The following is a 12,798-nucleotide window of genomic DNA, read 5'->3' as shown; positions in this document are numbered from 1 at the left end:
TGAGTCTGCCCTGCAGGAGAGGGTGGCCTGATGAGCATTGAGCCAAGGGTTGCCTGGTTACTTTGTCATCATCTTCCCCATGCCCTAAAAGGAGAGATTCTGGATGCCTGCAAGTTGAGGTTCCAAAAGGCAGTACAGGCTCAGGTTTCCTCAATGAATCTACCAGTGGTTCCCAAGAGCATCTCGATGGAGGAGCTGTGGAAGATGGTGTGCATGGTGCAACTTTTACAAATTTGAAGCTGAGGACTTGAAATTTGCTAAGCAGAATCTTAATTTTAAAGTGTATGAAAAGCAATGTCTTCTCTGTGTGTAACTACTGTTACATTGATTAAAAACAGTATTTGCGAAACAAGACTAAGGTCTTAGAAAATCAATCCAGCAATTAACCTTTGGGTATGTTAAAGTATTTTCTTGAAAGTACTTGAAAATTAAGATCAATAAAGGTTTATTGACCTTTATTTCTATTAATCGAAGTGGACTAAAATAACAATCACACTACTTAAAATTTCTAATGAATTTTAGGGTATGCTAGATTCCTGCATCTAAACATCAAGCAGGTCAGGCTGATGATGATATGGATGCAATCACCAAATGGTTTGAATGCATTGGATTTTCTAGAAACCACTCAGGAAGAGGCCAGTCCCAGAGGACCACTTCTTATTTCTTTTGTACTTGACATGGATAGTGATATGATGTTGAGTTAATTTGTTAAAAATATGAATTATTTTTATTTTGTATTATAATTTCAAAATAAATTTACAAATAGCAAATCAAGAAATTACATCCTGTTACCAGAATTACAAAAATAAAGATAAAAGTCTGGCAAGCCATGCCAGGGAAATGACAAGTCCACAATAGGAAGGGGGAGAGGAGGCAAGAATTACAAAAAAAAAAAGAAAGAAGAAACAAAACTGGGGATATTAACTCATTGTATTCCTAAACTGCTTATGTATCATACTTGGACTTCCCATTTCCAAGGTACTAAGTAGCACTGTAATGAATTATGAAAAATATCATGTTATCCCAGGACAAGCAGGATGCTAGTCCTCACATATGGGTGACATCAGTAATGGAGCCCTATACGGAAAAACTTCTGTCAAAGTTTCTAGAAACATTTGACTGGCAGAATGTGCCCACTGAGCATTCTCAGCATGCCATGATATTCTCAGCCACAGGGGTCTCCCTTCAGTCTTCTTTTTTCCACGCAGCAGTAGCCACGCGGTAGAAGAGCTCTTAACCACGTTCCTGACAGGAATTTGGAATATTAATTCTAAAGAAAAATTTGCCCCTCGGGGGTCTCCCTTCGACAAATTTTTCGGTCCGCGGAACTTCGGTAAGTTTTTGCTGTCGTTTGGTCGACTTCCGTCGAGTTTGGCCCTTGAGGCCCGTTGGCATTCGACAGTCCCGTGGCTAAATTTTTGGCCTTTCGCCATGGCGTCGGGGTTCCGTCTGTGTCCGGACTGTACCCGAACTATGTCAATTACAGACCCTCATAGAGTCTGTGTTTTGTGTTTAGGGAGTGAGCATGATGTTCTGACTTGCACCAAATGTGCCCTAATGACACCAAAGGGTCGCAAAGCCAGAATGGAGAAGATGGGGCTCCTCTTCCAAGCTCGTACCCCAACGCCATCGATTGCATCGACGTCATCGGAACCGGCACCGTCGAGGTCTCATCATCATCGACAACCCTTCGGTGACCGTCCGCCATCGATGACTTCGCGGCCATCGACTCCCGTTCCTTCCCCTGATGATCGAGGGGATCGGAAAGAAAAACATCGCCATCGACGTCATAAGTCTCGGCCTGTCGAGGAATCGACGTCATCGACCTCAGCACTGACCGAGCCACCGCCAAAAAAGTCTCGATCAGAAGTGGCACCGTCCACTACTGTTTCGCAGGCACCGAGGCAACCCTCACCCCCTCGGGGTTTGGGAGCCGTGACCCCACCGGTGACGGTGGTCCCTCCGGCTCAGCCTCAGCCTCCCTCTCCCGTCGAGCCGGGTCTTGTTACCCCTGGTCTCCGGGCAGAACTGGACCGGCTGGTCCAGGAGGCCATTGACAAGGCGATGCTACGGTTCCAGACTCCTCAGGCACCGACTCCGGCACCGAGAGTGGAACCGGTCACCGAGCCGATTGCAGCAGCACTGGCACCGCTGCTACACCGGATGGAGGCGCTCATGACAGCCCTTCCACCGGTGATACCTGTGTCACCGACACCGGTAAGACCGCTGTCACCGACAGGTTTATCATCAAGTGGAGAAACACCGTATCGAATTCCCCCTTCGGGAATTGTTCAATCGATGCTAGGTCGTCCCTCGCCACAGATTTCTTCTTCGGGGGCGATACGCACCTCTGCTCCACCGAGGTTTACGATGCCAACACCGATCCCATCGAGACCGACGCCGGTTCTCTCGATGCCTACACCGGCACCGATACCGGCACCGATTCCATCGAGGTTTTTCTCGGTGCCCCCGGTGATTCCAACCGATATTTCGGAACCTCAACCTGGGCCTTCAGGTGTTCAGCCCCCTCGAGGTCCTGCAGGTCATCATCCAGATCCCTATGATACTTGGGGTGATGATACCTCTACTGACCGATGATTTGCCTTCACCGCCCTCTCCTGCGGGGAGTAGAAAGCGTTCTCCCCCTGAGGACCTCTCTTTCATAAATTTTGTGAAGGAAATGTCAGAGTTGGTCCCATTCCAACTTCAATCTGAACAAGATGACAGGCACCAGATGATGGAATTGCTCCAATTTTTGGATGCCCCGAAAGTCATCACTTCTATTCCCATTCATCAGGTTTTTCTAGACCTTCTTAAAAAGAATTGGGAATCTCCCAGATCTGTTTCCCCGGTCAACAAAAAAGCTGATTCTACCTACCTTGTACAGTCAGCACCTGGTTTTCAAAAACCTCAGTTAGACCATCATTCTGTAGTCGTAGAATCAGCTCAAAAGAAAGCTAAGCGACTAAAGCCACACTCTTCCATACCTCCTACTAAGGAAAACAAATTCCTAGACAGTATAGGTAGGAAGGTATATCATGGAGCTATGCTGATTTCCAGAATAGCTTCTTATCAACTTTATATGACTCAATATAATAGGGTCATCCTGAAACAGATGCAGGAATACACTGATGCCTTGCCTGAAAAGTTCCAGCCACAGCTTCAATCCCCTCTAAATAAAGGGTTTGAAGCTGGGAAGCATGAAATACGAACAGCCTATGACATCTTTGATGCTTCCACTAGAATTTCTGCCACGGCCATCTCTGCCAGACGTTGGGCTTGGCTTAAATCATCTGACCTTCGTCCAGAAGTTCAGGACAGGCTCTCTGATTTACCCTGCCTAGGGGATAATTTATTTGGTGAGCAAATTCAGCAAATTGTTGCAGAACTAAAGGATCATCATGAGACACTTAAACAGCTCTCATCCATTCCTTCTGACTTGCCTTCTAAACAACCCTTTAGAAAGGACTCCAAAAAGTCTTTCTTTAGGCCACGAAAGTATTATCCCCCATCAACCAAGCCTAGGCCGGCACGGTCTTACCATAAGACTCAGCCTCGCCAGACTCGTAAACAAAAGCCTGCAGCAGCTCCACAACCGGGCCCTGCGGCGGGTTTTTGACTTTCACTTAGAGAGAGTTGCCAAACCCCTCTTCCAGCTGTACCGGTAGGAGGACGGCTGTGCCACTTCCTAGAAAAGTGCCATCAAATCACCACAGATCAATGGGTGATAGCAATCATTGCACAGGGTTACCACCTCAACTTCCTATCCCTTCCTGCCGATTCCCCACCTTTGCAGGACTGGAGACTCGCCGATCACTCTGTTCTTTTAGAGCAGGAAGTTTCTCTTCTCCTACAGTCAAACGCTATAGAACCCGTTCCTCCCTTACAACAGGGTCTAGGGTTCTACTCCAGGTACTTCCTGATCCCGAAAAAGTCAGGGGGACTTCGTCCAATCCTGGACCTACGAGCCCTCAACAAGTACCTTCACAAGGAGAAGTTCAAGATGGTAACCCTGGGCTCGCTTCTCCCTCTGCTGCAAAGAGGGGATTGGCTCTGCTCTCTAGACCTGAAAGACGCATATACCCACATTGCGATCACAGAATCTCATCGTAAATACCTGCGTTTTCTAGTAGGCCGAAACCACTACCAATACCGAGTACTACCTTTCGGCCTGGCATCCGCACCACGAGTCTTTACCAAATGCCTTGTGGTGGTAGCAGCATTCCTCAGGAAGGAAGGTGTCCACGTCTACCCCTACCTGGACGATTGGTTAATCAGGGCCCCAACCCAGCAAATAGCTCGGTCCTCCCTGACCTTAACAATTCATACTTTGCTTTCTCTAGGATTTCTTGTCAATTACGAGAAATCCTACTTGGTCCCATCTCAGACCTTATCTTTCATTGGGGCAGACTTGGACACCTTACAAACAAAAGCCTTCCTCCCTCATCAACGGGCCAAGACTCTGGTGTCCCTCGCTCGCCAGCTGCGGTCTCAACACACAGCCACGGCTCGCCAATTCCTCATTCTACTAGGGCATATGGCCTCCTCAGTTCAAGTTCACACAATGGACTCTAAGACTACAATGGACTCAAGCTCTTCAGCCTCTGTCCTCCATTGTTACAATCACCGACACACTCCATCTGTCTCTTGCCTGGTGGACAAATCAATGCAACCTCCTACAGGGCTTGTCCTTTCTTCCACCAGATCCCCAGATAATCCTCACCACCGACGCTTCCAACATCGGGTGGGGAGCCCATCTACACAATCTGCAAACTCAAGGATACTGGTCACTAGAGGAAGCCAAACACCAGATAAATTTCCTGGAGCTGCAAGCAATCCGCTATGCTCTCAGGACCTTTCAAGATTGCCTATCGAACCACGCAAGCTTAATTCAAACAGACAACCAGGTGGCCATGTGGTACATAAACAAGCAGGGGGGCACAGGCTCCTTCCTTCTGTGTTAGGAAGCTGCGCAGATTTGGGCGGAAGCCCTCTCCCGCTCCATGTACCTCAGAGCCACCTACCTCCCGGGAGTGGACAATGTATTGGCAGACCAGCTGAGCCGTGTCTTCCAACCACACGAGTGGTCACTCAATCCCTTGGTAGCGACCTCTCTATTTCACAAGTGGGGTTATCCCCACATAGACCTCTTTGTGTCCCCTCAGAACCACAAAGTGGACAATTACTGCTCTCTCATTCGGAGCCAGCACTCTCGGCCGAGGGATGCGTTCTCCCTCACGTGGACAACCGGTCTGCTCTATGCATTCCCTCCACTTCCTCTTCTGTCGAAGACTCTCGTGAAGCTGCGTCAGGACAGGGGAACTATGATCCTGATAGCACCGCACTGGCCATGCCAAGTGTGGTTTCCCATACTACAGGATCTCTCCATCCGCAGACACATTCCTCTGGGAACGGATCCGCATCTGCTCACTCAAAACGACGGATGCCTCCTCCATCCCAACCTCCAAGCCTTGTCACTGACGGCATGGATGTTGAAAGGTTAGTTCTTCAACCATTTAACCTTTCGGATTCAGTTTCTCGTGTCCTGATCGCTTCACGAAAGCCTTCCACAAGGAAATCTTACTCATACAAATGGAAATGGTACACATCATGGTGCACTTCTCAGTCCCTTGATCCCCTTTCCTGTCCAATCTCTAAATTCTTGGACTATTTATGGCATCTATCAGAATCAGGTCTAAAAACCTCTTCCATTAGGATGCATGTTAGTGCGGTAGCCGCTTTCCATAAAGGTATAGGGGGTGTCCCTATCTCGGTACAACCCCTGGTAACACGCTTTCTTAAAGGCTTGCTCCATTTGAAGCCACCTTTACGTCCTCCGGCCCCATCTTGGGACCTTAATCTGGTTCTTGGTCGCCTTATGAAATCACCTTTCGAACTTCTGCATTCCTGTGACCTAAAGTATCTCACATGGAAAGTGTTATTCCTTTTGGCTATCACTTCAGCTCGCAGGGTTAGTGAATTACAGGCCCTAGTTACCTATCCGCCTTACACTAAACTCCTGCAGGACCGGGCGGTACTCTGCACTCACCCTAAATTTTTACCTAAGGTAATTTCGGAGTTTCATATCAATCAATCCATCATACTACCTATCTTCTTTCCCAGGCCCCACTCCAACTCAGGGGAACAGACTCTGCATACCCTAGACTGTAAACGAGCTCTAGCTTTTTATCTAGACCGTACAGTTTCTCACAGGAAGAGTACTCAATTATTCGTCTCTTTCCATCCTAACAAGTTAGAACAACCTGTGGGTAAGCAGGCTCTTTCCTCCTGGTTGGCGGACTGCATTTCCTTCTGCTATCAGCAAGCTGGCATTCCTTTCCAAGACCGTGTTAAGGCACACTCTGTGAGGGCCATGGCGACTTCAGTAGCACACCTTCGATCGGTGCCGCTTCCTGACATCTGAAAGGCTGCAACCTGGAGTTCCCTCCATACCTTTGCAGCCCACTATTGTTTGGATAAACCTGGAAGACAAGATTCCATCTTCGGCCAATCTGTCTTGCGTAACCTTTTTCCAACTTGATGTACCAACACCCTTCCACCTCCCGGTAGGGTGCGGATGTCCTTACCAAATTCTCCCCCAGTTGTTGTGCCTGTTGCACGCTGTTGGGTACATTTGGTGCAAGTCAGGACATCCTCAGCTCGGTACTCACCCATTTGTGAGGACAACCATCCTGCTTGTCCTGTGAGAAAGCAAATGTTGCTTACCTGATGTAACAGGTGTTCTCACAGGACAGCAGGATGTTAGTCCTCACGAAAACCCGCCCGCCACCCCGCGGTGTTGGGTTCGTTTTTATTTTATTTTTCGGCACTGCCTGTAGCTTTGAAAACAAGACTGAAGGGAGACCCCTGCTGGCTGCAGGGTTGGTGCCGTGCTGGGCATGCCCAGTAGGGGCCAGTCAAAGTTCCTGAAACTTTGACAGAAGTTTTCCGTGGTTGGGCTCCATCCTCGATGTCACCCATTTGTGAGGACTAACATCCAGCTGTCCTGTGAGAACACCTGTTACATCAGGTAAGCAACATTTGCTATACAGAAACACTACTCCTCTATACAAGCCTCTTTACCAGCACCGGTTCTTCCCAGTGATCAGCCTGCAATCGCCTATTCTAGTGATCATCCGGCTCTCATCTCTTCCAAACATCATCCAGCACTCTCCCCTCCAGCAAAAAGCCTCTCAACAAAAGACAACATGCTACAAACATACCCCATCCCTATTATCCCACGCTCACATCTCAACAGAGCCATTACACCAATGCTCAATCTTCGCTCTAAGAGATCACTGATTCCAATTATGATTTCCCCTTTAACCCAATTCCTAGGTCTGTCCCTAATCACCTTAACCCTTCTCAACTCACAATCCCTCTCAAAAAAAGCTCACTTGCTCAACGACCACCTCCTAGACACCCATCCGGACATCTGTGCCATTACCAAAACATGGCTGAAAAACACTGATACTGCCATAATTAATCAACTACCAACACAATTATACGATTTCTTCTCTATCCCAAGACCTAAAAAAAGAGGGGAGGAATAATGTTAGCAGCAAAAAAAGAACTGAGACTATCCCAACAAACCTTCAAATCGACAACCAAACTGGAAATCGGTCTATTCAAATCCATCCAGCTTCAAATTTGCCTTATATATGCCCCCCCCCGGGGCTCTTAGAATCAGACCCCTCCCCACTCATTGAAATTATAGCCAAACACATCAACACCAACTCCACAGCTATTATTTTAGGAGACTTCAACATCCATGTTGACACCCCTTCTCCAACATCCAATTGCGAAGCCCTTCTCTCCTCATTCCAGGCTATAGGTTTCAAACAAATTATAAACAATCCCACGCACAAGGCAGGCCATACGCTAGACCTTATATTCATGAATGAAACCATCTCGCCAACCTCCCTGCCTACGTGCATCCCCATCTCCTGTTCAGATCACTCTCTGATAGTTACGGAATTATCAATAAAACAAATACAGACTCCCATTGTCACCAAATCCACTATCCAGTTCAGGAAACCTTGCTCCATGAAAACTCTCAGCAATAGCCTTTCCAAAGACCTAACTAACCTGGACCTCTCCGACACCGACACTGCTATCAACTCTTGGCTAAATATCACGCACTCTATAGCAAACAAAATCTGCCCCACGTCTTCCAAAGTTATCAACCCAGCCCGTGCCAACAAAAAACCCTGGTTTTCATCTGAATTAAGAAAACTCAAACAAGACTTGCAACACAAAGAACAACGCTGGCGGAAGGATCCCTCCCCTACCTCTCATGCTTCATACAAAACCACAATGAACTATTATAGGACCGCTATTCTTCGCACCAAACGGGATTTCTACGCCAAAAAAATACACGGCTTCCTATACGACCCAAAAACCCTTTTCTCATACGTTGCAGCTCTTACCACCCCTGTTCCCCCCACCATCCCAGAAGAAGAAGCCCAAAACAAATCCACAGAGTTGGCAATCTTCTTCGACAGCAAAATTAAGAACTAACTTGATCCTCTGGCATCTTCCAACTCCACATCAAATACTCTGCCTCCACCTAGCCAAAACTATCCACATACAGAAACTAGAATCCTTCGAACTCACATCATCCATGGAAATCGAATCGATAATCAAGAATATGAAGCCTTCATCGCATCCATTGCACCAAATACCTACCAAACTCCTTCTCACCATACCCAACACCATTGCTAAACCTCTGGCCGACATCATTAATTGCTCCCTCATTCAAGGTTCTGTCCCTGACTCATTAAAAATTGCTTCTCTGAAACGCCTACTTAAAAAACCCAATCTGGACCCAGCCAACCCTGGAAATTTCCGCCCCATTGCAAACCTACCTTTCATAGACAAGCTAATGGAAAAGCTAGTTAACACACGTCTCACAGACTACCTGGACTCTCACAATATTCTCGACACTTCCCAATTCGGATTCAGGAAACGCCTGAACACAGAATCTCTCCTTCTTTCATTAACAGACAACATCCTGATGGGCCTTGACAAAGGCCAATCATACCTTCTAGCCCTCCTCAACATTTCAGCCGCGTTCGACACTGTAAATCATTCAATCCTCATCAACTGTCTAAAGGAAATAGGCATTTCTGGCTCTGCACTCCTCTGGTTCAAATCCTTTCTTTACAACAGGTACTACAAAGTCAAAATAAATGACAAAGAATCCCATGCAGTCCCTTCTAAACAAGGAGTACCACAGGGTTCATCTCTCTCCCCTACCCTGTTTAATATTTATCTACTTCCGTTATGCCAATTGCTCAACAGCCTCAACCTCACCCACTATATATATGCGGAGGACGTGCAGATACTAATCCCCATCTCGGACCCCATCTCCACTACACTAAACTTTTGGAACAATTGCCTGCACTCCATCAACCGCCTTCTATCGAGTCTCAACCTGATTCTCAATACTTCCAAAACAGAACTCCTTGTCATCTCCCCTAGCGATAACAACCCCATCGCCAACAACGCAACCATACCACTAGCAACCCAGGTGAGAGACCTTGGAGCAACCCTAGACTCAAGATTGAACTTCAAAAAGTTCATTAATACAACAACTAAAGAATGCTTCTTCAAGCTACAGGTCCTAAAACAACTAAGACCACTACTACACTTCCATGATTTCCGTTCAGTTGTTCAAGCCATTCTATTTTCAAAAATTGACTGCTGTAATGCACTACTACTCGGTCTCCCTGCCTCTTCCACTAAACCTCTACAGATGCTACAAAATGCAGCGGCTAGGATCCTTACAAACTCACGTCGTAAGGATCACATCACTCCAGTCCTAAAAATCCTTCACTGGCTTCCTATCCACTATAGAATACTCTTCAAGACTCTTACTATAATTCACAAATCGGTCTACCAACAATCCTCACTCCAACTCTCCATCCCTCTGGAACTTCATGCCTCCACAAGGCCGATCAGATCAGCATACAAAGGCTCTCTCCAGGCTCCCCCAAGCAAATCCTTGGTCCACAACTCCATTCATAAACAAGCACTTTCGACAGCAGGTCCGCTCCATTGGAATTCTCTTCCCCCTGATATACGCCAGGAACAATGCCATCTATCCTTCAGAAAGAAACTGAAAACCTGGCTGTTCGCCCAAGCATACAGTTGAAGAAGCCTCTTTCAACCTATATTAACTCTCTCACATACCCACCCTTTCCCTATCCCCCTCCCCCCCCCCCATTACCTCCCCTGCTCTTCCTTCCTCTGGAAATGTTATGCTAACATCTGCCTAAGATAAATCTCCAGCCGAATTCAGCAACCTTATGTTAATCTCCATATGTCTCGCTACCATTTTGGTACTCTCCAGTTGTATTAGTTTGAAATCTTTCCTTTCTTCCAAAGCCCATGTTTATGCTCCCTGTTCAATGTAACTTTATATTGTTAATTGGTTTTCCCCTAGTTCCATTGTAAACCGGTACGATAAGACCTCGTCTTGAGCATTGGTATATTAAAAGAATTTAAATAAAATAATAATAAATAAGACGTGGTTGTATTCCTGACTTTGACACCAATTCATTTTGGCTGTGTTATTACCTGACCTTTCTTTGGATCTATTACCCAAATGTAATAAGTTATGCTTATGCTTTTTCTTTCCTTCCTAATAATGTTAACATGAAAATAACTGCATGCATTTTTCTGAAGTGTTATGAATGAAACCAAAAGAAAGTAATTTTATGAGCTTCTATCCTCTCAAATGAAGAGAACTGACCTGATTGTCACATAGCATACAAAAAGTTTTGTATGGAGTCTCATATAAATTGAGAATGTTGCCATTGCTGATTTTTGTTAAAACTATAAGTATGTTGAAATTAGCTGTCAGTTCCATATTTTGCATTCTCAATGGAGAATTATTCTCTCTCTGAAAAGTATTTTATGAATTATGTGCATTTGTTTGAAACAAATGTGTAAAATGCAATGAATTTAGACCATTTTTCAGTCATGGAGCCCCTGAAATGAATGGAGGATGCCCACAAATTAAAATGAAAATTTGTTTTATTCATTTTTTCCCATTCAAGTTTATGCCCATTCAAAAGTGCTGCAATGAGACTAGTAACTATAGCAGGAGTGGCCAACTCTGATCCTCGAGGGCCACAAACTGGCCTAGTTTTCAGGATATCCACAATGAATATGTATGAGATCATGTGCATGCATGGTCCCCATTGATTGAAAATCTATCTCATGCATATTCATTATGGATATCCTGAAAACCCTGACCTGTTTCTGGATTTCAAGGACTGGAGTTGACCATCTTGAATTATATCAAACAATCAACCAATGCCTTCAGCATTTTAATGTGTATTTAGTTTTAAGTTAGATTTAGGATTCTATGATTATTTTCATTGTTTTTATGAATTATTGTATGTTATGTTGAATTTATTGTAAAGAAAAATTGTAAATTCCCCTAGCAAACTCTTGTCTACTAGTAGGTGAATAACTATGGCCAAAATTATTTTAACCTCTTCCTGCACCTGTCAGGCTTTGAAGGCCCCTGCAGCACACTTGCACAAGATTTATGTTGCAATAGTGGTTTTATGTAAAAATGGCGATAACATTTCCTGATTTGTACTGCAGGCAAACTTAACTATAACTCACAGTTGAGCAAGGTTAATTTACATTCTCAGTTTACAGTTTGGGTCTTTACACAGTAAATGCTTTTGTAATAGTATACAGCGTTATTTAAGACAAGACTTCTGGTTGCAGATGAGACACAAGACTTTTAAATGTAGCAGCACAGCATAACTTTCTTTTGGCCTTCAGGCTATCTAAATGCAGGGACACCCCTCCTTCCAGGTAACCAAGCACTGCTTTTGAAACCCTTGAGAACCAGTCTGCATCCTCAGGGGTGGGGTCTATATAAAAGGAAAACTTTAGTCTAAGATTGGCTTTCTCGGCTCACCTTGGACCAAGTGATCCTGGTTCAAGAGAAGGAAATACATCAGTTTCCCTGACAGAATTTCTCCCTCCCCCCCCCCCCCCCCCCCCAAGGGGTGTCCTCAAGGCGTACTGTAGGGATGTCAGGGAAAAAATGTTGTTTTAGTTTTTTGATTCATTTTTGGGAGGTGTTTTCCCCCTAATTTTGGTTCATGCAATGTTTGATTTGTTTCATTCATGTGAAAAAAACCTAATAAAACATTAAAAAAAAATAAAAGCAGAAACCTGCTCTCCCTCCCTCCCAGGGCTTCCCACCCACCCATAAAAATGCTGGGCCAGGATCCTATCTGGCCCTCACTTACCTGGTATGTTGAGGATCTGCTGTCGAGGCCTAGGCTCAGGTTGAAGCCTCTGCCTTCGTAGGCCAAGGCTGTGATGGGTTGTCATAACCTTGGCCTTGGCCTACTCAAGGCTGACACCTCTGTTTAGGCCAGAGCCCGGATCCAGGCCCAACGCCACGGCCAAGCCCGGAGGCCAGGTGCTAATACCGGGGTCTCGACCTGGCCCAGGCCGAACACCAGGACCCAGTCCCGAGGCCAAGTCCCAACACCTGGGCCTAGGCCAGAGCCCGGACCCAGGATCAATGCTGCAGCCTAGTCCGGAAGCCAGATCCCGATGTGTTGGCCTCAGCCTAGGCCAGAGCCTAGACCCAGGTCCGCATCCAGGGCAGGTCCTGACACTTGGACCTCTGCCTAGGCTGGAGTTTGGACCCATGCCCAATAACATGGCTCGGTCTGGAGGCTGGCTCCCAATGCTGATGCCTTGGCCCAGATCCAGGCCCACATCAGGACCTGTTCTAGAGGCTGGGGCCTGGAATCT

The 12,798-nt window shown here is 46.1% G+C and overlaps 1 protein-coding gene across 8 annotated transcripts in view; it reads left to right on the top strand.

Annotated features, from left to right (window-relative positions):
* Positions 1 to 12,798, top strand: part of KMT2C (lysine methyltransferase 2C) — a 979,844-nt gene that overhangs the window by 448,011 nt on the left and 519,035 nt on the right. The window lies entirely within an intron of this gene.

This window comes from Rhinatrema bivittatum, chromosome 2, assembly GCF_901001135.1.
Source record: "Rhinatrema bivittatum chromosome 2, aRhiBiv1.1, whole genome shotgun sequence".
Classification (NCBI taxonomy): domain Eukaryota; kingdom Metazoa; phylum Chordata; class Amphibia; order Gymnophiona; family Rhinatrematidae; genus Rhinatrema; species Rhinatrema bivittatum.
The sequence above is the reverse complement of the archived record's forward strand: the minus strand, read 5'-3'. Positions and strand labels throughout refer to the sequence as shown.